Genomic DNA, 27,212 nt, shown 5'->3' on the forward strand with positions numbered 1-27,212 from the left:
TGTTACTTGGCATTTTTTTTTTTCTGCAAGTATGTTGATCACTCCGGATTCAACAACAACTATTTTTGAGATCAGCATAGGCCAAATGATCAACATAGGCCAAAGGTCAACAACAATTTCAAACTTCGAAAATCCTCAATTTTCATCCGATTCACTTTAAATTTGAAGGGCATGTTCATATCAGCGAACTGAATTCAACCACCAACTATTTTTGAGATCAACATAGGCCAAAAGGTCAAAATAGGCCAAATGTCAACCACCTGTTTCAAATTTCTAAAATCCTCAATTTTCATCCGATTGACTTAGAATCTGAATGGGATTTTCAGATCAGTGAATTGATTTCAACCACCAACTATTTTTGAGATCAACATTGGCCAAAAGGTCAACATAGGCCAACTTTCTAAAATTGTCAATTTTCATCAGATTAATTTAAACGTTGAAGGCTATTTGCATATCAGGTCACTGAATTCATCCACTAATTATTTTTGAGGTCAAAAGGATGCTCTACTGAGTGCCATTCTACTTTGTTCGGTTTTGCCAAGTGTCGCTTTTTGAGTGATTTTTCATTTGTTTAGTTGACTGCTTGTCTGTCTGTCTGTCTGTTTGTCTGCACAGAATAAATATGATTTTCTCTGCAACCGTTGGTGAGATTGACAGGAAATTTTCACCATCGCTGCTCCTCCTGCAGAATTTGTTAACGATAACGATAACGATGACGTTATCGGTCACGTGGGACGTGCGCCATTTGGAAAAAACGAAAAACTTTGCACCTCTATATCTCCGAAAGTGCTGCATAGGAAAGATTGAGACATGACTCATTGTAAAGAACTCTCCATGTGGAAAAGCATATGGTAATGATGATGTCATAGGTGCCTCCATTATGACGTCATAATTCGACAAGTACAAAACTTCATCCAATCAAGATGAAATTTCTTGATCATGATCTCGGGATAAATTGGTGAAGGAAAAAAAAAAGATCACGTAATCAGTCACGTGGTTCAGCCACCATATTTTTTTCAACACAAAAGCCTTAAACACCACTAAAACACGTCCTGGTGAGGGTCTGCAATCTTCGATTGCTCTTTCTTGTTTATATTTGATTTCAAAAGCACTGTTGTGAAGCTCTGTTTGTGCCTTTGTTTTCAGGTCGGGATGTGGGAGGTTATCTCCAAAATTGGAGAAGGATGCATTGGATTCGTTTACAAAGCAAAGAATGTCAACTCTGCAGAAGAGGTACAAGCTTGTGATATACTTCCGGTGTCTTCATTTCACTTTTTGGGAAATGGGGCAGCTCGTGGGAGAGTGATAGAACACAGAACAGACCACGTTGGAAAATACGGACAGCAGGGTAGAGGGACATGATGGAGAGACACATGGAAGAAGGATGACAGCAAAGGGATTGGGAAATTATCCTGCATCTGAATGTATCTTCTCTATTTCTGATGAGATGAACAATGATTTTATTTTGACTTGCAGGCCCCACATCACCTGCAGAAGATTACATCATAGATGTGATTACAATTATCAAATAATGTGTAATCTGTGAGAGATGGTGGTGGTGTGTCAGAAATCTCAACAAAAATAATGTGGAAACCCCCTTGATGCAAATTGAGGGGGCTTCTTTATTCCTACCATTGTTTTTTCTTTTCTTTTTTTCCCCAATTAACACTTTGATGGCCATCATTGCCCCCCACCCCTTCAACTTCCTCATCCCTTGCACCACAATGTTTTGTCCTTCCAATTCCTTCCACTCAACTAGATTCACTTGTGGTGTGTTGATGTAATTGTTTACCTCTCCTCCCTTTTCACCCCCGTCTATGTGAAGTTGTTCCTTTGTGACATTTATCTCCAACGTTGACTTCACCACAAACAGATATAACAATTGTACATCACGACACACCAATATCATATATTTTACTTATTTTCCCACATTGTAACTGAGATGTTATAATACGATCTGTTGTCGCCTCTTTCAGGTTGCTTTGAGGATGGCAAGATCTTTGGACTATTCAATATATGTAAGTTTGTGTTTGTATGGAGATAGTGATTTTTAACTGCAGAACTAGCAACACAGTTTAACTTACCCCTGAACTCTCCTGGTCGAACCTTTATCTGTGATACATTGTTGTCTCTTGGCTCCTGAGGCTGTGCGTCTCTGTGTGTGAGTTACAATCTTGTGGTTATTGTGATGGGGTGACTTAACCTTAATCCAGGTTGTAGAAGCAATTTGTATAATTTTCTCCATCTCTTTTCTCCTTCTTTCTTTTTAATTTTTTTTTTTCTGCAGGTTTGGCGTGAAGCTTCGATAATGAAGGCGCTGAATCACCCAAACATTTGTAAGTTTGGATTTCACTCGAACTTAATGAAGTTTGATTGCAATAGAATATACAACACAACACAACATGCATTTTAAGGCCATTTTCCCTGCTAGAGCGGCGGTTAGCCTTGCAGTCCCCATGACAATCTTCTCCATTTTTGCCTATTTTCTGCATCTCTCCTTGTTAACCCCCTTGCCCGCATTTCTTCTTCCACCATCTTTAGCCAAGTGTCTCTCGGTCTTCCCCATCCTCTACTTCCTTCTACATTCATTTCCATCACTCTTCTCAACCAGCCACTTTCATGCTTCCTCAACACATGACCAAACCATCTTAACCTGTTTCTCTTCACAGCATCCATCACAGGCTCTATTTCCATCATCTTTCGCAATTCATCATTTGTCTTCCTCTCTCTCAACGATACTCCACACATCCACCGAACCATTCGCATTTCCACCCTTTCCAGCCTTCGTTGCTGCTCTATGTTCATTACCCATGGCTCGCCCCCATAAGTCATAACGCTTCTCACACATGCAGCATACACCTTTCCCTTCAGCTTCAACGATAATCCCCTCCTCATCAGCACTCAGTTCCCGAAACTTCTGCCATGCATCTCACTCCAGCAAACGTTGCCGAGTCTGATCCACCTTCTCCATTCAGCATGTCTCCGAGGTAGCAAAATGTTTTCACACCTTCCAGCTTCACGCCGTCTCCAAGATCCAACTCAACATTTCCTCCATCTGCAGCTCCCTCTGTGCACACCTTACATTGGAATGTAGCTAATACACTGGTTAATGACCCTCTCAGACCACTGCATTTTTGATGAACCCACTCAGCGCACATTGTACATTTAATGGAGTTCACTCCGACACCCTTCCTGCACACAGCACATGGCCACTTCCCAGTTCTTTCCACCTTAGCACATGCTTTACCACTTGCCATCACTTTCGTCTTTCCGATATTCACCTTCAGACCTTTTGTCTCCATACATTCCTTCCACTTGTTCATCTTTTCCTTCAGTTCATCCATACTTTCCGCAATCAACACCAGATCATCTGCAAACAACAACTCCCATGGTAAACCCTCCTGTACGTTCTGAGCCAGCACCTCCATCACAGCTACAAATAGTAGTGGACTTAGTACCGACCCCTGATGCACTCCCACATTCACCTCAAACTCACCACTGTTCCCGTCCTTCGTCGTTACAGTTGTGCGCGCTTTTTTGTACATTGCCATCACTACTCTGATCAACCATTGCTCCACTCCTAACTTCCTCAATGCCCATGTCAATACTTCACGTGGAACCCTATCGAATGCTTTCTCCAGATCAACAAACCCAAGAAACAACTTCTTCCTCTTCTCCATGTACTTCTCCTGCAACTGCCTCACAATAAAGAGCGCGTATGTCATTCCTCTTCCTGGCATAAATCCAAACTGCATTTTGTCGATCTTCACCTTCTTCCTTATCCTCCTCTCCAACACCCTTTCCAATACCTTCATTCCATGCTCCAATAACGTTATCGCTCGGTACGAGCCACACTCCAGAGGGTCACCTTTCCCCTTGTATAGAGGGACGAGGGTACTCGGTTGCCAATCCACTGGAATGCAGCCTTCTTTCCCCACCAGATTACAGATCTCTGTCATTCTCTTCACACCCCAACTTCCTGCTGCCTTCAACATATCTCTCACATCTCCCGTCGGCCCTCCCGCTTTTCTACTCTTCATTGCTTTTATCGCTTCCTCAACTTCCTTCTCAGTTATCTTCTCTGCCGGTCCTAAAACTGGGTGACTCTCTAAGTTGCCATCCCATTCATTATCTGTATTCAACAGCATTTCCATACATCTTTTCCATCTTCCTTTAATTCCATCTCCCGGTGTGTGCCCCGATTTAGAATAGGTACACCGTATCCCTGCGCATCGTAAGAGGCGACTAAGGGTTGGCGCCAGGAAGGCCATCCGGCCATAAAAACATTGCTTCAAAACAGGGAACCATGATTGTCATGGGGCCCGCAAGGCTATCCCCCGCTCTAGCGAGGAAAATGGCCTTAAAACGATCATTCATTCATTCATTCTTCCTTTAATTCCATCTGGGTCCGCAACGATTTGTCCCACTTCATCCTTCAAGCAACTCTCCCCCATCACATCACACCTCTCTTTCACTATCTGCTTTGCAATCCTGAATACCGCTCTATGACCCTCTTCCAAATCCAAGCGTTCTCCGAAGATTTTCCGACATGCCTCCTGCGCCTTTGCTGCCTCTTTCTTTGCAGCCTTCTTGGCTGCCTTATAACTTTCATGCTCTGCTTTTTCTGCTGCCGTACCCTTCGCCTTCTTCCACGCCTTGAACTTCTTCCTCTTCTCGACAATCCTCTTTTCAACTTCATCATCCCACCGCCATGTTTCCGAGTGCCTCGGTGGTCCTTTTGTCCATCCACATACCTCACCAATGGCTCCCAACAGACTATCTTTCATTGACATCCAACCACTTTCCAGCTCAACCACATCATCCTCTACCCTACTCAGCCTCTCTTTTAATGCCTCCCTTACGGTCACCTCTTTCAACCTCCACACCTTCAATCTCAGTTGGTACTTCACCCGCTGAGCTCTCCTCGCACCTTTCACCCTTATGTCGCAGACAACCAAGTGGTGCTGTGAAACAGCCTCCTCCCCCGGGATCACCTTTGTGTCCCGGAGGTGCCCCCTATCTCACATGCGCACCATCAGGAAGTCGACGGTTGTCATCGACCCACCTGATGTGTATGTAACAAGCTTATAATCCTCTTTCTGGAACTGAGTATTACAAATCAACAAATCAGCTCCATCAGCAAACTCCAAAATCCTTTCACCTTCTCCATTTCTCACACCATATCCGTAACCGCCAAGAACTCCCTCAAAACCGTCCATACTCCTTCCCAAATGTCCATTTCGGTCTCCTCCTATGACAACTTCCTCATCTTTCACGTTTTCCATCAGCTTCTCTATCGCACACCAGAACTTGCACTTCTCTTCATCGCTCCAACCAACCTGCGGAGCATATCCCGAGATGACGTTCACCAAGAGCTTTCCAATCATCATTTTCACCATCATCAACCTATCACTCACTCTAGTCACACTCACCACACTGTCTCCAAACTCCTCAGAAAACAGGACACCAACACCATTCATGCCCTCCGGGCACCCTTGCCACACAAACTTGTATTTCTGTCCCTGCCTACCCTTCACCATTCTCACACCACTTCTCTTCCATCTCATCTCTTGCACACAACATATGAGACGACGTATAATACGACGACCTATAATATATATAATATAATATACAATAATAATATATAATATTGTTGCGGTTTTGTGGTTGTGCAATAAAAGGTTGATTGTTCCCCCATAGTTAGTCACACTACAACATGTAGCCTCATTTAAAGCTTAGTTATTTCTTAGTAAATGTCAGCGTAGTCCTGTGTTGGTTTTGCATTGAGTAGAATAATGAGAGTTAGGTCCTGCCAATGCTTTATGCCGCCTTGATGCTTTGGGTTTTGGCGCTGTTACGTGCTCCTACCCAAACCCCAGTCACGGTGTACCTCCGAGCCCCGAGAGGAGTCACGGCAGAAAGATGTGTTATTCTGTGTGTCAAAGATCAATGGTGAAACCACACCAATTGTTACCAACAAACAAGTGTTGTATTAAGGTCACACAAGAATAACAGCACAAAAACAATAGTAATCAATTATTGCACAACAAATATATCATTCCGATGATGGTACCATCAGTTTCGTACAATATAACTCCCTGTGCTCCAAGTGAGCGAAAAGAACATCCCCAATGTCTCTTTCCCGGCTTCAAGCCAAAGTCGATCCACGCTCCGATCGTCAGAACGATATCATATCGAGACCAGAATCCCTTTCAGTTGACAGTCACACTGCCAAAGATGGGCAAAGGGTACCCTCAAGAGGCGACTGGGAAATAATCACACCTTCGGGGATGGACGTTTAACGGCTCCCAATCGGCGAACCACAAATTCCCACTCAAAATCCACGTTACACATGCAAACCAGGTTAACGTCTGGATGCAGTGAAGTGGTCGAAGCGAGGCGAAGAGCCCAGAATGATGTGAAATCGGGCGCGAGGCAAGACGGCCAACGGACCCGTTCTTGAGGCGTAACTGCCCTCAAACAACGATTCTCTTTGGAGTCGACCGCAAAACCTGACACGCAGGTTTATCTGTCACAGCAATAACAACTCTGTCACAGGAATCCCTTTCCCGGGAAACCCAAAGTTCACTCGTGACCCCCGTTCGCCAGCGTCTCCTCCAGACCTCAAAGCAGCTCGGCTTTCTTGTTGAACTCACTTGCTCTGCCTCCTCTTCCTCTTCTTCGTCTTCCTTGTCCGGTTCCCGATCCGGTTTTCGGTTTCTTTTAAAACATTAATTTTTTTTACCTTCTGAAAACAGTAATCTCTACTTCACTTAAACGATAACAATATAATAGTACATGGAACCAAAAATGTTTACAGTGGATGAGAACCACAACAACGGAAGTGACGAATCCGTAACACTTCCTACCCTCAAGAAAGAAAGTTTGAACATAGTGAAAACTTTCTTTTCATGCAAAAACCCTTTTAACAAACAAAAGTAAAACTCACACCCAAATGATCAATTCACGTGAGCAACAACAATTAATATTCCCCAAAATAAAGCAACAAAACTTCCAAACAACCTACAGGAATTTCCAAAGTTAATTCACTCTGGATAAAGCATCAGCAACGACATTGTCCCTGCCCTTTACATGCTCAATTTCCAAGTTGAACTCCTGCAAAGCCAAACTCCATCTCATCAACCTCTGATTTTTATTTTTCATTTTTTGAATGAAGGTTAAGGAGTTATGATCAGTGAAGACTTTTACAGGAAATGTAGTAGTTCCCAGATACACCTCATAATGCTGAAGTGCTAGCAGGAGAGCAAGGGTCTCTTTTTCCATGGTGGCATAATTTTCCTGATGTTTGTTAAACTTTTTCGAATAGTAGCACACCGGGTGATCCACTCCATCCTCATCTTCCTGTAATAGAACTGCCCCAGCCCCCACATCACTTGCATCAATGGTAAACTTGAATGGTTCTTGAAAATCTGGGGTTGCTAGGACAGGAGAGCTCATTAATATCGCTTTGACGTGGGCAAAGGCAGCTTGACATTTGTCATCCCAAATAAACTTGGTCTCTTTCCTCAGCAAATTCTTTAAAGGGGCTACCACATCAGAAAAATTCCTGCAGAACTGCCGGTACCAACCAGCCATACCCAATAATCTCATAAGCTTCTTCTTCCCTTTTGGAACTTGGAAGCGATCAATGGCTTCTATCTTGGCTGTCACCAGTTGCACCTGACCCTGACCTACTACATGGCCTCGGAACACCACCTGTGCTTTTACAAACTCACTCTTAGAAAAGTTGATGGTCAACCCTGCCTCAGTCAGTTTCTTGAAAAATGCATGAATTTGTTTAATATGATCTTCCATGGTCATAGTGTGGATGATGACATCATCCAGATAAGCCTCCACCCCCTCAAGGTCTGCAATAAGCTTATTAATCAGCCGTTGAAATGTAGCAGGCCCGTTTTTCAATCCAAAGGGAAGAACCTTGTACTGGTACAACCCACTTGGTGTGACTAAAGCCGAGATTTCCTTGGCTCTATCAGTAAGAGGAATCTGCCAATACCCTTTCAGCAAGTCAAATTTAGTTACAAATTTAGCTGGGCCTATTCTATCAATACAGTCATCAATCCTCGGGATGGGATATGAGTCGGTCTTGGTCACTGCATTAACCCGTTTTAAATCCGTACAACAGCGAAAACCGCCATCGGGTTTTGGAACCAACACACATGGAACCAACACACAACACACATGGAACCAACACACTTACCAAGGTAAGTACTTGGTAAGTACTCCATTCACTGCTGCTTGGTTCAATGATATCATTCTCCAACATATACTGAACCGCCTTCCGAAGATACTCCATCTTCACAGGGTTCATCCGATGGGGGTGTTGTTTCACAGGAGTGGCTTCCCCCACCTCAATATCATGATATACCAGGTCATTACGACCAGGTACATCTGTGAACAAATGTGCAAACTCAAAAATTAGGCTGGACAGTTGTCCTTGTTGTTCCCTCGTAAAATGACCTAATTTCTCATCTAAATGACTCAACACTTCCGTGTTCGTCAATCTGGGACAAGCCTGGTCATCAAAGTTATCAAACTTCACACCGGCCTCAACCTCTGGATTCTCTTGCACCCCGACGACAGGTGAGACAGGAACCATTTTTTCCACAGGCTTCCTCTCATAATATTTCTTCAGTCGGTTGACATGGCACAGCTGCCGCTTTTTCCTTCGGTCGGGAGTTGTCACCACGTAATCTGTTTCATTAACCCTCCTTTCGATTGCATAGGGACCAAAATATCTAGCCTGTAGTGGCTGACCTGGAACAGGAAGCAACACTAACGCCCGGCCCTCAGGACTGAAATTTCTTATCTGAGATTTCTTGTCATGTCTCACTTTCATTTTATCCTGTGTCACTTTCAAGTTTCTTCTCGCAACTTCACAAGCCTTTACCAATCTGTGCCTAACCGTTGACACATACTCCACCACTGTTGACTGTGACTCCTCCTGTAGCCACTGCTCTTTCACCAATTTCAATGGTCCTCGCACTGCATGTCCAAACACAAGTTCAAAAGGACTGAATCCCAATGACTCCTGAACAGATTCCCTCATAGCAAACAGCAATAAGGGTATTCCCTCATCCCAATCCTTGTCACATTCAAAGCAATACGTTCTGATCATATTCTTCAATGTCTGGTATGTACTTCTCCTGCAACTGCCTCACAATAAAGAGCGCGTATGTCATTCCTCTTCCTGGCATAAATCCAAACTGCATTTTGTCGATCTTCACCTTCTTCCTTATCCTCCTCTCCAACACCCTTTCCAATACCTTCATTCCATGCTCCAATAACGTTATCGCTCGGTACGAGCCACACTCCAGAGGGTCACCTTTCCCCTTGTATAGAGGGACGAGGGTACTCGGTTGCCAATCCACTGGAATGCAGCCTTCTTTCCCCACCAGATTACAGATCTCTGTCATTCTCTTCACACCCCAACTTCCTGCTGCCTTCAACATATCTCTCACATCTCCCGTCGGCCCTCCCGCTTTTCTACTCTTCATTGCTTTTATCGCTTCCTCAACTTCCTTCTCAGTTATCTTCTCTGCCGGTCCTAAAACTGGGTGACTCTCTAAGTTGCCATCCCATTCATTATCTGTATTCAACAGCATTTCCATACATCTTTTCCATCTTCCTTTAATTCCATCTCCCGGTGTGTGCCCCGATTTAGAATAGGTACACCGTATCCCTGCGCATCGTAAGAGGCGACTAAGGGTTGGCGCCAGGAAGGCCATCCGGCCATAAAAACATTGCTTCAAAACAGGGAACCATGATTGTCATGGGGCCCGCAAGGCTATCCCCCGCTCTAGCGAGGAAAATGGCCTTAAAACGATCATTCATTCATTCATTCTTCCTTTAATTCCATCTGGGTCCGCAACGATTTGTCCCACTTCATCCTTCAAGCAACTCTCCCCCATCACATCACACCTCTCTTTCACTATCTGCTTTGCAATCCTGAATACCGCTCTATGACCCTCTTCCAAATCCAAGCGTTCTCCGAAGATTTTCCGACATGCCTCCTGCGCCTTTGCTGCCTCTTTCTTTGCAGCCTTCTTGGCTGCCTTATAACTTTCATGCTCTGCTTTTTCTGCTGCCGTACCCTTCGCCTTCTTCCACGCCTTGAACTTCTTCCTCTTCTCGACAATCCTCTTTTCAACTTCATCATCCCACCGCCATGTTTCCGAGTGCCTCGGTGGTCCTTTTGTCCATCCACATACCTCACCAATGGCTCCCAACAGACTATCTTTCATTGACATCCAACCACTTTCCAGCTCAACCACATCATCCTCTACCCTACTCAGCCTCTCTTTTAATGCCTCCCTTACGGTCACCTCTTTCAACCTCCACACCTTCAATCTCAGTTGGTACTTCACCCGCTGAGCTCTCCTCGCACCTTTCACCCTTATGTCGCAGACAACCAAGTGGTGCTGTGAAACAGCCTCCTCCCCCGGGATCACCTTTGTGTCCCGGAGGTGCCCCCTATCTCACATGCGCACCATCAGGAAGTCGACGGTTGTCATCGACCCACCTGATGTGTATGTAACAAGCTTATAATCCTCTTTCTGGAACTGAGTATTACAAATCAACAAATCAGCTCCATCAGCAAACTCCAAAATCCTTTCACCTTCTCCATTTCTCACACCATATCCGTAACCGCCAAGAACTCCCTCAAAACCGTCCATACTCCTTCCCAAATGTCCATTTCGGTCTCCTCCTATGACAACTTCCTCATCTTTCACGTTTTCCATCAGCTTCTCTATCGCACACCAGAACTTGCACTTCTCTTCATCGCTCCAACCAACCTGCGGAGCATATCCCGAGATGACGTTCACCAAGAGCTTTCCAATCATCATTTTCACCATCATCAACCTATCACTCACTCTAGTCACACTCACCACACTGTCTCCAAACTCCTCAGAAAACAGGACACCAACACCATTCATGCCCTCCGGGCACCCTTGCCACACAAACTTGTATTTCTGTCCCTGCCTACCCTTCACCATTCTCACACCACTTCTCTTCCATCTCATCTCTTGCACACAACATATGAGACGACGTATAATACGACGACCTATAATATATATAATATAATATACAATAATAATATATAATATTGTTGCGGTTTTGTGGTTGTGCAATAAAAGGTTGATTGTTCCCCCATAGTTAGTCACACTACAACATGTAGCCTCATTTAAAGCTTAGTTATTTCTTAGTAAATGTCAGCGTAGTCCTGTGTTGGTTTTGCATTGAGTAGAATAATGAGAGTTAGGTCCTGCCAATGCTTTATGCCGCCTTGATGCTTTGGGTTTTGGCGCTGTTACGTGCTCCTACCCAAACCCCAGTCACGGTGTACCTCCGAGCCCCGAGAGGAGTCACGGCAGAAAGATGTGTTATTCTGTGTGTCAAAGATCAATGGTGAAACCACACCAATTGTTACCAACAAACAAGTGTTGTATTAAGGTCACACAAGAATAACAGCACAAAAACAATAGTAATCAATTATTGCACAACAAATATATCATTCCGATGATGGTACCATCAGTTTCGTACAATATAACTCCCTGTGCTCCAAGTGAGCGAAAAGAACATCCCCAATGTCTCTTTCCCGGCTTCAAGCCAAAGTCGATCCACGCTCCGATCGTCAGAACGATATCATATCGAGACCAGAATCCCTTTCAGTTGACAGTCACACTGCCAAAGATGGGCAAAGGGTACCCTCAAGAGGCGACTGGGAAATAATCACACCTTCGGGGATGGACGTTTAACGGCTCCCAATCGGCGAACCACAAATTCCCACTCAAAATCCACGTTACACATGCAAACCAGGTTAACGTCTGGATGCAGTGAAGTGGTCGAAGCGAGGCGAAGAGCCCAGAATGATGTGAAATCGGGCGCGAGGCAAGACGGCCAACGGACCCGTTCTTGAGGCGTAACTGCCCTCAAACAACGATTCTCTTTGGAGTCGACCGCAAAACCTGACACGCAGGTTTATCTGTCACAGCAATAACAACTCTGTCACAGGAATCCCTTTCCCGGGAAACCCAAAGTTCACTCGTGACCCCCGTTCGCCAGCGTCTCCTCCAGACCTCAAAGCAGCTCGGCTTTCTTGTTGAACTCACTTGCTCTGCCTCCTCTTCCTCTTCTTCGTCTTCCTTGTCCGGTTCCCGATCCGGTTTTCGGTTTCTTTTAAAACATTAATTTTTTTTACCTTCTGAAAACAGTAATCTCTACTTCACTTAAACGATAACAATATAATAGTACATGGAACCAAAAATGTTTACAGTGGATGAGAACCACAACAACGGAAGTGACGAATCCGTAACACTTCCTACCCTCAAGAAAGAAAGTTTGAACATAGTGAAAACTTTCTTTTCATGCAAAAACCCTTTTAACAAACAAAAGTAAAACTCACACCCAAATGATCAATTCACGTGAGCAACAACAATTAATATTCCCCAAAATAAAGCAACAAAACTTCCAAACAACCTACAGGAATTTCCAAAGTTAATTCACTCTGGATAAAGCATCAGCAACGACATTGTCCCTGCCCTTTACATGCTCAATTTCCAAGTTGAACTCCTGCAAAGCCAAACTCCATCTCATCAACCTCTGATTTTTATTTTTCATTTTTTGAATGAAGGTTAAGGAGTTATGATCAGTGAAGACTTTTACAGGAAATGTAGTAGTTCCCAGATACACCTCATAATGCTGAAGTGCTAGCAGGAGAGCAAGGGTCTCTTTTTCCATGGTGGCATAATTTTCCTGATGTTTGTTAAACTTTTTCGAATAGTAGCACACCGGGTGATCCACTCCATCCTCATCTTCCTGTAATAGAACTGCCCCAGCCCCCACATCACTTGCATCAATGGTAAACTTGAATGGTTCTTGAAAATCTGGGGTTGCTAGGACAGGAGAGCTCATTAATATCGCTTTGACGTGGGCAAAGGCAGCTTGACATTTGTCATCCCAAATAAACTTGGTCTCTTTCCTCAGCAAATTCTTTAAAGGGGCTACCACATCAGAAAAATTCCTGCAGAACTGCCGGTACCAACCAGCCATACCCAATAATCTCATAAGCTTCTTCTTCCCTTTTGGAACTTGGAAGCGATCAATGGCTTCTATCTTGGCTGTCACCAGTTGCACCTGACCCTGACCTACTACATGGCCTCGGAACACCACCTGTGCTTTTACAAACTCACTCTTAGAAAAGTTGATGGTCAACCCTGCCTCAGTCAGTTTCTTGAAAAATGCATGAATTTGTTTAATATGATCTTCCATGGTCATAGTGTGGATGATGACATCATCCAGATAAGCCTCCACCCCCTCAAGGTCTGCAATAAGCTTATTAATCAGCCGTTGAAATGTAGCAGGCCCGTTTTTCAATCCAAAGGGAAGAACCTTGTACTGGTACAACCCACTTGGTGTGACTAAAGCCGAGATTTCCTTGGCTCTATCAGTAAGAGGAATCTGCCAATACCCTTTCAGCAAGTCAAATTTAGTTACAAATTTAGCTGGGCCTATTCTATCAATACAGTCATCAATCCTCGGGATGGGATATGAGTCGGTCTTGGTCACTGCATTAACCCGTTTTAAATCCGTACAACAGCGAAAACCGCCATCGGGTTTTGGAACCAACACACATGGAACCAACACACAACACACATGGAACCAACACACTTACCAAGGTAAGTACTTGGTAAGTACTCCATTCACTGCTGCTTGGTTCAATGATGTCATTCTCCAACATATACTGAACCGCCTTCCGAAGATACTCCATCTTCACAGGGTTCATCTGATGGGGGTGTTGTTTCACAGGAGTGGCTTCCCCCACCTCAATATCATGATATACCAGGTCATTACGACCAGGTACATCTGTGAACAAATGTGCAAACTCAAAAATTAGGCTGGACAGTTGTCCTTGTTGTTCCCTCGTCAAATGACCTAATTTCTCATCTAAATGACTCAACACTTCCGTGTTCGTCAATCTGGGACAAGCCTGGTCATCAAAGTTATCAAACTTCACACCGGCCTCAACCTCTGGATTCTCTTGCACCCCGACGACAGGTGAGACAGGAACCATTTTTTCCACAGGCTTCCTCTCATAATATTTCTTCAGTCGGTTGACATGGCACAGCTGCCGCTTTTTCCTTCGGTCGGGAGTTGTCACCACGTAATCTGTTTCATTAACCCTCCTTTCGATTGCATAGGGACCAAAATATCTAGCCTGTAGTGGCTGACCTGGAACAGGAAACAACACTAACGCCCGGCCCTCAGGACTGAAATTTCTTATCTGAGATTTCTTGTCATGTCTCACTTTCATTTTATCCTGTGTCACTTTCAAGTTTCTTCTCGCAACTTCACAAGCCTTTACCAATCTGTGCCTAACCGTTGACACATACTCCACCACTGTTGACTGTGACTCCTCCTGTAGCCACTGCTCTTTCACCAATTTCAATGGTCCTCGCACTGCATGTCCAAACACAAGTTCAAAAGGACTGAATCCCAATGACTCCTGAACAGATTCCCTCATAGCAAACAGCAATAAGGGTATTCCCTCATCCCAATCCTTGTCACATTCAAAGCAATACGTTCTGATCATATTCTTCAATGTCTGGTATGTACTTCTCCTGCAACTGCCTCACAATAAAGAGCGCGTATGTCATTCCTCTTCCTGGCATAAATCCAAACTGCATTTTGTCGATCTTCACCTTCTTCCTTATCCTCCTCTCCAACACCCTTTCCAATACCTTCATTCCATGCTCCAATAACGTTATCGCTCGGTACGAGCCACACTCCAGAGGGTCACCTTTCCCCTTGTATAGAGGGACGAGGGTACTCGGTTGCCAATCCACTGGAATGCAGCCTTCTTTCCCCACCAGATTACAGATCTCTGTCATTCTCTTCACACCCCAACTTCCTGCTGCCTTCAACATATCTCTCACATCTCCCGTCGGCCCTCCCGCTTTTCTACTCTTCATTGCTTTTATCGCTTCCTCAACTTCCTTCTCAGTTATCTTCTCTGCCGGTCCTAAAACTGGGTGACTCTCTAAGTTGCCATCCCATTCATTATCTGTATTCAACAGCATTTCCATACATCTTTTCCATCTTCCTTTAATTCCATCTCCCGGTGTGTGCCCCGATTTAGAATAGGTACACCGTATCCCTGCGCATCGTAAGAGGCGACTAAGGGTTGGCGCCAGGAAGGCCATCCGGCCATAAAAACATTGCTTCAAAACAGGGAACCATGATTGTCATGGGGCCCGCAAGGCTATCCCCCGCTCTAGCGAGGAAAATGGCCTTAAAACGATCATTCATTCATTCATTCTTCCTTTAATTCCATCTGGGTCCGCAACGATTTGTCCCACTTCATCCTTCAAGCAACTCTCCCCCATCACATCACACCTCTCTTTCACTATCTGCTTTGCAATCCTGAATACCGCTCTATGACCCTCTTCCAAATCCAAGCGTTCTCCGAAGATTTTCCGACATGCCTCCTGCGCCTTTGCTGCCTCTTTCTTTGCAGCCTTCTTGGCTGCCTTATAACTTTCATGCTCTGCTTTTTCTGCTGCCGTACCCTTCGCCTTCTTCCACGCCTTGAACTTCTTCCTCTTCTCGACAATCCTCTTTTCAACTTCATCATCCCACCGCCATGTTTCCGAGTGCCTCGGTGGTCCTTTTGTCCATCCACATACCTCACCAATGGCTCCCAACAGACTATCTTTCATTGACATCCAACCACTTTCCAGCTCAACCACATCATCCTCTACCCTACTCAGCCTCTCTTTTAATGCCTCCCTTACGGTCACCTCTTCCAACCTCCACACCTTCAATCTCAGTTGGTACTTCACCCGCTGAGCTCTCCTCGCACCTTTCACCCTTATGTCGCAGACAACCAAGTGGTGCTGTGAAACAGCCTCCTCCCCCGGGATCACCTTTGTGTCCCGGAGGTGCCCCCTATCTCACATGCGCACCATCAGGAAGTCGACGGTTGTCATCGACCCACCTGATGTGTATGTAACAAGCTTATAATCCTCTTTCTGGAACTGAGTATTACAAATCAACAAATCAGCTCCATCAGCAAACTCCAAAATCCTTTCACCTTCTCCATTTCTCACACCATATCCGTAACCGCCAAGAACTCCCTCAAAACCGTCCATACTCCTTCCCAAATGTCCATTTCGGTCTCCTCCTATGACAACTTCCTCATCTTTCACGTTTTCCATCAGCTTCTCTATCGCACACCAGAACTTGCACTTCTCTTCATCGCTCCAACCAACCTGCGGAGCATATCCCGAGATGACGTTCACCAAGAGCTTTCCAATCATCATTTTCACCATCATCAACCTATCACTCACTCTAGTCACACTCACCACACTGTCTCCAAACTCCTCAGAAAACAGGACACCAACACCATTCATGCCCTCCGGGCACCCTTGCCACACAAACTTGTATTTCTGTCCCTGCCTACCCTTCACCATTCTCACACCACTTCTCTTCCATCTCATCTCTTGCACACAACATATGAGACGACGTATAATACGACGACCTATAATATATATAATATAATATACAATAATAATATATAATATTGTTGCGGTTTTGTGGTTGTGCAATAAAAGGTTGATTGTTCCCCCATAGTTAGTCACACTACAACATGTAGCCTCATTTAAAGCTTAGTTATTTCTTAGTAAATGTCAGCGTAGTCCTGTGTTGGTTTTGCATTGAGTAGAATAATGAGAGTTAGGTCCTGCCAATGCTTTATGCCGCCTTGATGCTTTGGGTTTTGGCGCTGTTACGTGCTCCTACCCAAACCCCAGTCACGGTGTACCTCCGAGCCCCGAGAGGAGTCACGGCAGAAAGATGTGTTATTCTGTGTGTCAAAGATCAATGGTGAAACCACACCAATTGTTACCAACAAACAAGTGTTGTATTAAGGTCACACAAGAATAACAGCACAAAAACAATAGTAATCAATTATTGCACAACAAATATATCATTCCGATGATGGTACCATCAGTTTCGTACAATATAACTCCCTGTGCTCCAAGTGAGCGAAAAGAACATCCCCAATGTCTCTTTCCCGGCTTCAAGCCAAAGTCGATCCACGCTCCGATCGTCAGAACGATATCATATCGAGACCAGAATCCCTTTCAGTTGACAGTCACACTGCCAAAGATGGGCAAAGGGTACCCTCAAGAGGCGACTGGGAAATAATCACACCTTCGGGGATGGACGTTTAACGGCTCCCAATCGGCGAACCACAAATTCCCACTCAAAATCCACGTTACACATGCAAACCAGGTTAACGTCTGGATGCAGTGAAGTGGTCGAAGCGAGGCGAAGAGCCCAGAATGATGTGAAATCGGGCGCGAGGCAAGACGGCCAACGGACCCGTTCTTGAGGCGTAACTGCCCTCAAACAACGATTCTCTTCGGAGTCGACCGCAAAACCTGACACGCAGGTTTATCTGTCACAGCAATAACAACTCTGTCACAGGAATCCCTTTCCCGGGAAACCCAAAGTTCACTCGTGACCCCCGTTCGCCAGCGTCTCCTCCAGACCTCAAAGCAGCTCGGCTTTCTTGTTGAACTCACTTGCTCTGCCTCCTCTTCCTCTTCTTCGTCTTCCTTGTCCGGTTCCCGATCCGGTTTTCGGTTTCTTTTAAAACATTAATTTTTTTTACCTTCTGAAAACAGTAATCTCTACTTCACTTAAACGATAACAATATAATAGTACATGGAACCAAAAATGTTTACAGTGGATGAGAACCACAACAACGGAAGTGACGAATCCGTAACACTTCCTACCCTCAAGAAAGAAAGTTTGAACATAGTGAAAACTTTCTTTTCATGCAAAAACCCTTTTAACAAACAAAAGTAAAACTCACACCCAAATGATCAATTCACGTGAGCAACAACAATTAATATTCCCCAAAATAAAGCAACAAAACTTCCAAACAACCTACAGGAATTTCCAAAGTTAATTCACTCTGGATAAAGCATCAGCAACGACATTGTCCCTGCCCTTTACATGCTCAATTTCCAAGTTGAACTCCTGCAAAGCCAAACTCCATCTCATCAACCTCTGATTTTTATTTTTCATTTTTTGAATGAAGGTTAAGGAGTTATGATCAGTGAAGACTTTTACAGGAAATGTAGTAGTTCCCAGATACACCTCATAATGCTGAAGTGCTAGCAGGAGAGCAAGGGTCTCTTTTTCCATGGTGGCATAATTTTCCTGATGTTTGTTAAACTTTTTCGAATAGTAGCACACCGGGTGATCCACTCCATCCTCATCTTCCTGTAATAGAACTGCCCCAGCCCCCACATCACTTGCATCAATGGTAAACTTGAATGGTTCTTGAAAATCTGGGGTTGCTAGGACAGGAGAGCTCATTAATATCGCTTTGACGTGGGCAAAGGCAGCTTGACATTTGTCATCCCAAATAAACTTGGTCTCTTTCCTCAGCAAATTCTTTAAAGGGGCTACCACATCAGAAAAATTCCTGCAGAACTGCCGGTACCAACCAGCCATACCCAATAATCTCATAAGCTTCTTCTTCCCTTTTGGAACTTGGAAGCGATCAATGGCTTCTATCTTGGCTGTCACCAGTTGCACCTGACCCTGACCTACTACATGGCCTCGGAACACCACCTGTGCTTTTACAAACTCACTCTTAGAAAAGTTGATGGTCAACCCTGCCTCAGTCAGTTTCTTGAAAAATGCATGAATTTGTTTAATATGATCTTCCATGGTCATAGTGTGGATGATGACATCATCCAGATAAGCCTCCACCCCCTCAAGGTCTGCAATAAGCTTATTAATCAGCCGTTGAAATGTAGCAGGCCCGTTTTTCAATCCAAAGGGAAGAACCTTGTACTGGTACAACCCACTTGGTGTGACTAAAGCCGAGATTTCCTTGGCTCTATCAGTAAGAGGAATCTGCCAATACCCTTTCAGCAAGTCAAATTTAGTTACAAATTTAGCTGGGCCTATTCTATCAATACAGTCATCAATCCTCGGGATGGGATATGAGTCGGTCTTGGTCACTGCATTAACCCGTTTTAAATCCGTACAACAGCGAAAACCGCCATCGGGTTTTGGAACCAACACACATGGAACCAACACACAACACACATGGAACCAACACACTTACCAAGGTAAGTACTTGGTAAGTACTCCATTCACTGCTGCTTGGTTCAATGATGTCATTCTCCAACATATACTGAACCGCCTTCCGAAGATACTCCATCTTCACAGGGTTCATCCGATGGGGGTGTTGTTTCACAGGAGTGGCTTCCCCCACCTCAATATCATGATATACCAGGTCATTACGACCAGGTACATCTGTGAACAAATGTGCAAACTCAAAAATTAGGCTGGACAGTTGTCCTTGTTGTTCCCTCGTCAAATGACCTAATTTCTCATCTAAATGACTCAACACTTCCGTGTTCGTCAATCTGGGACAAGCCTGGTCATCAAAGTTATCAAACTTCACACCGGCCTCAACCTCTGGATTCTCTTGCACCCCGACGACAGGTGAGACAGGAACCATTTTTTCCACAGGCTTCCTCTCATAATATTTCTTCAGTCGGTTGACATGGCACAGCTGCCGCTTTTTCCTTCGGTCGGGAGTTGTCACCACGTAATCTGTTTCATTAACCCTCCTTTCGATTGCATAGGGACCAAAATATCTAGCCTGTAGTGGCTGACCTGGAACAGGAAGCAACACTAACGCCCGGCCCTCAGGACTGAAATTTCTTATCTGAGATTTCTTGTCATGTCTCACTTTCATTTTATCCTGTGTCACTTTCAAGTTTCTTCTCGCAACTTCACAAGCCTTTACCAATCTGTGCCTAACCGTTGACACATACTCCACCACTGTTGACTGTGACTCCTCCTGTAGCCACTGCTCTTTCACCAATTTCAATGGTCCTCGCACTGCATGTCCAAACACAAGTTCAAAAGGACTGAATCCCAATGACTCCTGAACAGATTCCCTCATAGCAAACAGCAATAAGGGTATTCCCTCATCCCAATCCTTGTCACATTCAAAGCAATACGTTCTGATCATATTCTTCAATGTCTGGTAAAACCTTTCCAAGGCCCCTTGGCTCTCGGGATGGTAAGTACTTGATCTTACTTGCTCCACTCCCAATAGGTGTACCACTTGCTGAAAAAGCGTTGACATGAAATTGGAACCCTGATCAGACTGGGTGACCTTAGGTCGACCAACCAAAGTGAAAAATTTAATGAAGGCCTTCGCAATAACTGCCGCCGTAATTATTCGTAGAGGCACTGCCTCTGGGAACCTTGTGGGAGCGCACATGATGGTCAGCAAATACTGATGTCCAGCCTTAGTTTTAGGTAAAGGGCCTACACAGTCAATAAAAACACGGCTGAATGGCTCTTCAAAAGCTGGAATTGGTTTTAAAGGTGCGGATGGGACTTTCTGATTAGGTTTTCCCACCAGCTGGCAAGAATGGCAAGATTTACAGAACTCCACCACATCACGTCGCAATCCTGGCCAGAAAAAATGTACCAATATTCTGTCACATGTCTTGTTCACTCCAAGGTGCCCGGCCAAAGGTGTCTCATGTGCCAAACTCAATATCTCCTTCCGGTACGGCAGTGGCACCACAATTTGGTAATGAACTTTCCACTCATCATTTGCTGGCACCTCCGGTGGTCTCCATTTTCTCATGAGTATTTCCCCTTTCATGAAGGTATCTTCATAGCCTCTTCCTCTGTAACGGCTTTATCAATCAAACTCCGGAGCTCCGAATCTCCGTGTTGTTCTTCAACAAGTCTCTTTCGGACCAGCACCGTTTGTTCAACCGCGTTCCCAGATGTCTCCGACGGACACTCCATTTCTTCTTTTGTTCCAGATGCCACCTTTTCCTTAAGTTCCTTGATGTCACTCCCTTTCCTATTACCTCTTTCAGAATTTTTCTCCAATACCTCTAAGGAACCCAAATCCACATCGCCTTCCTTCTCCTTCTCTTCAGAGCGCTTCCTACCCATAGCACGAGTCACTGCACAGGATGGAAAGATACCTGGAATCTCCTGCTCTAACTGTGCGATGTTATTTTCCATACTGGGCTTTTCAACCAACATTGGATTACCAGAAACTCGACCACCGGCCAAATGATTCCCGATAATAAGAGATTCCCTCTTCAGGAAGAGTGGCTTGTAAACCTACAGTGACCGGTCCTGACACCAAATCAGACTTTAAATGGATGACATGAAGAGGAGCTTTAACATAGCCACCAACCCCCTGTAAAAGAACACTAACACCAGTTGCCGTCTTCTCTGACAATGGCAAAATGCCTTCAAGCATCAAAGAATGATGTGCTCCTGTGTCCCTCAATACCCGAACAGGTCTCTGGTTAGTCAAGTCCCCATCTAGTGACACGTACCCCTCTGAAATAAAAGGTTTGTAACCCTCTTGAACAAAGTCGTTCTGTGATGCCGTTACTTTGGCATGGGAACCTTCACAAGGCCCTGTCCTCCAAGGACAATTTCTTGCATTGGCCAATGCATTCGGAGTTGCACTAGTTTGACTCCGCTCCTGATTTTTCCTTTTCAGGGCGTAACATTTAAGCATCAAATGCCCAGGTTTCTTGCAAAAAGCACAAGTAGGCCCGGAGGAAAAACTCGTGGTCTGCTTCGGGCCCCCCCGGAAGATAAGGATGTCTTGGAATTGCAGTCTTCTGATCCCTAAAAGTCACGGTATCAGATTTGTCCCCATAGTCCTCCCTCGGCCGCGTCCATGAAAATTTGTTCTCCGAACCACATTTTTCCGTAACTCCCCTGGTTAACTCTAGGCGGGAAGTTAGGTTTGTGGAACGCCATCCTGTGTCAAGGCATAGTCATCTGCCACTGTTGCTGCCTCATACAACTCCTGTACTTTTTTTTCATCCAGATGTACTTTAATGTCCACGTGGACACACTGTTTGAATTCCTCCACCAAGATCAATTGTCGTAACAGGTTGAAGTCTTTCCCAATCTCCTTCGAGTCACACCACCTATCAAACATGGTTTCCCTCATTCTGGCAAACTCCACATGGGTCTCACTCTCCCTCTTCCTGGCATTCCTGAATTTTTGTCGGTAAGCTTCAGGGACCAATTCATAGGCTTTGAGAATGGCTTTCTTCACTATCTCATAATCTGCACATTGGTCAATCAGTAAAGCCGAAAATATGTCGAGCTTTACCCACCAGAACACTTTGCACTAACATAGTCCAGGACCCCACAGGCCATTTTAACATTTCAGCCACCTTCTCAAAATGTAAAAAAAAACTTGGCTACCTCCTTTTCATTGAAGGGTGGAACCAGCCTCACATGCCTACCAACATCCCAAGTGTTCTGACTAGTTGTCGAACTAGCCGGCATGGATACTACTTCTCTCCGTTCCGCCAGTAATTCCAGCTCCTTGAGTTTAAGTTCCTGCTGATACTGCATGTCCCGTTCCTTTAAGTCCCTTTCGGCTCTCCTTTCCTCTGCTCTTTCCTCTGCTCTTCTTTCTTCTTCAGCTCTCCTTTCCTCTGCTCTTCTCTCTTCAAGTTCCTTTTCAGCTCTCCTTTCCTCTGCTCTTTCCTCTGCTCTTTCCTCTGCTCTTCTCTCCTCGAGTTCTCGTTCTCGTTCTGCTCTTTCCTTTTCCGCTTTCCATTCCAACTCTTTTAACCTTTCCTGGCTCTGCAGTTGCATCTCCATTTTCCGGAGCTCCACATTTCCTTTTTCCTCGGGTAACCAATCCAAGGCTACCTCTTTCCATGTTCCTTGTCCCACCAGAGATTCTACCACCAATGTCTGCATCTCTGCTTTCTTCATATTAACTCGGACCTCCAAGTTAAAATATTTGGCCAATATCATGAGTTCCGATCTTTTTAACGCCTGGAACTGTGCCTCATTAGGGGACGCCGCAAACTTTTCTGCATCAAACACCACGGTGACTATCAGTTAGCACCTGTTAACCTTCACACAAAAAAATTCAAATTTTTTGAAAAATTTGGGAATGTTAGAAAAATTCCAAATTTGGGAATTTTGGGAATGTTAGGGAATTCTATCCCAGACGAGCCCCCAATTTCTGTTACGTGCTCCTCCCCAAACCCCGGTCACGGTGTACCTCCGAGCCCCGAGAGGTGTCACGGCAGAAAGATGTGTTATTCTGTGTGTCAAAGATCAATGGTGAAACCACACCAATTGTTTCCAACAAACAAGTATTGTATTAAGGTCACACAAGAATAACAGCACAAAAACAATAGTAATCAATTGTACAACAAATATATCATTCCTATGATTGTACCATCAGTTTCGTACAATATAACTCACTGTGCTCCAAGTGAGCGAAAAGAACATCCCCAATGTCTCTTTCCCGGCTTCAAGCCAAAGTTGATCCACGCTCCGATGATCGTCAGAACGATGTCGTATCGAGACCAGAATTCCGTTTGGTTGACAGTCACACTGCCAAAGATGGGCAAAGGGTACCCTCAAGAGGCGACTGGGAAATAATCACACCTTCGGGTATGGACGTTTAATGGCTCCCAATCGGCGAACCGCAAATTCCCACTCAAAATCCACGTTACACATGCAAACCAGGTTAACGTCTGGATGCAGTGAAATGGTCGAAGCGAGGCGAAGAGCCCAGAACGATGCGAAATCAGGCGCGAGGCAAGACTGCCAACAGACCCGTTCTCGAGGCGTAACTGCCCTCAAACAACGATTCTCTTCGGAATCGACCGCAAAACCTGACACGCAGGCTTATCTGTCACAGCGATAACAACTCTGTCGCAGGAATCCCTTTCCCGGGAAACCCAAAGTTCACCCGTGACCCCGTTCGCCAGCATCTCCTCCAGACCTCAAAGCAGCTCGGCTTTCCTGTCGAACTCACTTTCTCCGCCTCCTCTTCCTCTTCTTCGTCTTCCTCGTCCTGTTCCCGATCCGGTTTTCGGTTTCTCTTAAAACATTAATTTTTTTTACTTTCTGAAAACAGTAATCTCTACTTCACTTAAACGATAACAATAATAGTACATGGAACCAAAAATGTTTACAGTGGATGAGAACCACAACAACGGAAATGACGAATCCTTAACAGCGCAAACTACCACGAGGCCGGCCTAACAAGTCGGGGCAGGCCGAAGGAAGACGGGACGGGACAGTGGGAGTGACGGTAAGCATGAGCCGCCAATCAGGGCTCAAGGGAGTGGCTTACCGCTGCGTCAGAAGGCGTGGTTTTGGAACATTCGAGCGGGCTGAAGGCGTGGCGATATAACCCATTGCGCGAAGCCCCCCACCTCAGTTTTTGAGGGGAGAGGCGCTTGAACAAGTCCTAAGTTATGGGAACGGAGGCATACAAGCTCTGAGGAGAGGTGCGCTGAAAGAAGTCGAACAGCTCTGAGAGTGCGCGTGTTGAATTGGGTTACAAGATAAACGCTTGGTTGAGCTTGAGGCAGAACCTCTATTGAGTTGCGAGGGTGAAAGCGCGCCGTTGATTAATCGCGCTGTGAGGAACCGCCGAGCTGGGCGAGAGACGCACATATTCGCCAACCTGCCTTTGTACGAGATATGCGCTGCGAGGATCCCTCCCGCCTGCCTGCCTGCCTTCGTCGGGGGACGTGCTGTGATCGCGGAGGACCGTGCCGGGCGAGCTGTTCCTGGACGACGGAGCCGCCGCGTTCAGCACATGAACACCATCCTTCCTTCATTTTCCCTGTGAGTGTGAACGGGCCCGTGTCTGAGGAATAAGCTAAGACTGTTTAAGTTCTGCCCTGTGTCTCTGCTTTCTACCGATCCTTGTACATAATAATTATTAAACCTGTGTTCTTCCTTTGATTCTACAGCTTTTGTGTTTTCCATCATTGACTAAGCGTGATACGAATAAAACCGCTCGAATCGGGTACCAATAATAAGGTATCTGCACGGACCACGTGGTGCGCCATCCGCTCGGGTGCACTCAAATTACGCGTGGTTCGTGCGAGACTTGAGCCCCGCTTCCGCGGCGGCGTGAGTACGTAGGTACACGCGAACATCGTCCCGAAACCCTGTCTCGCGTCTGCCCGGGAGTGGCGATTCAAGTCTCGCGGTTGCGACGACCCAAGGAGAACAAAGGGCTTAACCTCCCCTTGGATTTGGGCAGGAGGGTCGCGTGAAAACCGTAACAATATATAATACATAATATATAATTATAATATATAACTATATAATACAACGACCTATAATAGAATATAATAATTCAATAATAATATCAATGACCAGAATGAAATACACCTTTATATAAACTTCGTTGACTTCAAGAAGGAATTTGATCGTGTTGCTTGAGCAAGCCTGTCAAAGATACTGAGATCTTATGGAATTCCACAGAAGATGATCACTCTAACAAGCAAATTCTATGAACACTTTGAATGTATTGTTGTCATGAACACCTCCTTATCAGAGTGGTTCCCGGTATAGTCTGGAGTTCACCAATGTTGTATTATATCACTTATCCTCTTTCTGATTACTGTCGACTGATTCATGAGGAACACCACATCAGATAGACCTGGAGGCATCCATTGAACCCTTTCCACCCAACTTGAAGATCTGGGCTTTGCTGACGATTTAGCTGTTTTGTCATCAAGGAACATGCGCTTGCAAGGAAAATCTGACAGGCTAGCTAGCTTTGCCAGAAGGACAGGTCTCAATATTAATACCACCAAGACCAAGGTGATGAACATCAACACGGTACCTCGAGCATCCATTACTGTAAATGGAGAAGCCCAAGACACTGTGGATGAGTTTACATATCTCGGCAAAGACTGCAGATGAGTTTACATACCTTAGCAGTCTAATCAGCAAAGACAACGGAGCCAAGAAAGACATCAAGGCAAGACTCCGCAAAGCTTGTAATGCATTCCCTCAACTCCATTCTATCTGGAAGTCGTAGCAGTGCAGCCTGAAGACGAAGATAAGACTTTACAACCAAGTCTGTGCCAAGTCTGTTCTTTATAGCTCTGAGTGCTGGCAGGTAATAAAGTCAGATATGGGCAAGGTGGAATCTTTCCACAATGGATGCCTTCGGAAAATCTGCCGTATCTTCTGGCGAAATAAGATAAGTCGCCACCTCGGCAGTTGGAAGTTTGGAAAGTTGGAAAATTTGTGCAGTTGGAAAATCAGTCAATTGCTTTTAAGTTAAGGTTATAATTTCAAATATCATAGATTTAACAAGTACTTACATGTGCAATTGTGCATAATATATCTGTGTATGTGTGTTTGTATATGTGCGTGGATATTTATAGGGTGGGTAGAGAGTTACTGGGGTGGGGGGTAGGGGGAGGGGCAGAAACACTTATTCTACCAAGATAACCCAGTTTTGTATTTTTCATTCATATTCCGAACGATAACAGGCTGAGTCCACCCATCTGGTGGCATTTCAGTGGCACGATATGGGCTCAAATTCAACACAAGAAGATCTTCAGCCAACCACCTTAACGGTTAAGCCAACACCAGGCTTCACGGGGTCTAGTGATGGTGATTGATCATGTGTGTAAAGAACAACTAAATGCTAAGTGCAAGATACAAAAGTAACAAAAAAGGCATGCAAAATGTGTGGTAATGACCACTTTTGATCAAAGTGGTCAGCAGGTGATGAGAAGAGAATCTGCTGCTGTAAACCGAATCCTCTCATCAACTCTTTGCGTTTCAGTGTCATTTGTTTTTGTATAATCAACAATGAGACTCCAACACACTAAGTCACATGTTCTCAGCAAACCGCGTCTGAGTTGTGTGTTCGCCAAATGTCATGTTATTGGAAGAATTCTCATCAGTTGTTTGCTGAAACTTAAGTTTACTCTATGAATTGCGATTCGTACACACACTACCCTGATAACCCCCTGCCGTTCCAGCCTCGTTTGGACCATTTCTATTCTGGTATAAATTATTCCCACACTCACCCATGCTTATTTAATCGAAGAAATTAGTGGTGCAGTTCTGCCCAAATGTTTATGGACAAGATCATGAATGGTGATGGTGAAAGGATGATGTTGAGTGTCACCTGTTCACAACTTGTCATCACACAAAATGTGCATGTTTATCATGTTGTTTAAAGGTGCTTGACTTTGGATGAGTTTATTTTGCCATCATAACTTATGCTAAACTACATTGTTTGCCTTTAGTGAAGTTGATCGACATCGCAACAGAAAATCCATACAGGCACCGAGTGG

General features: G+C 44.9%; 1 long non-coding RNA gene across 1 annotated transcript; it reads left to right on the forward strand.

The window, feature by feature from the left end:
- Positions 1-1,974: 1,974 nt before the first annotated feature.
- On the forward strand, positions 1,975-27,212 carry LOC137424233 (uncharacterized). The gene is made up of 3 exons (XR_013622730.1): positions 1,975-2,018; positions 2,288-2,336; positions 27,165-27,212. It is a non-coding gene; the product is annotated as an uncharacterized LOC137424233 (long non-coding RNA).

Source organism: Myxine glutinosa, chromosome 3 (assembly GCF_964187855.1).
Source record: "Myxine glutinosa chromosome 3, kmMyxGlut1.1, whole genome shotgun sequence".
Taxonomy (NCBI): domain Eukaryota; kingdom Metazoa; phylum Chordata; class Myxini; order Myxiniformes; family Myxinidae; genus Myxine; species Myxine glutinosa.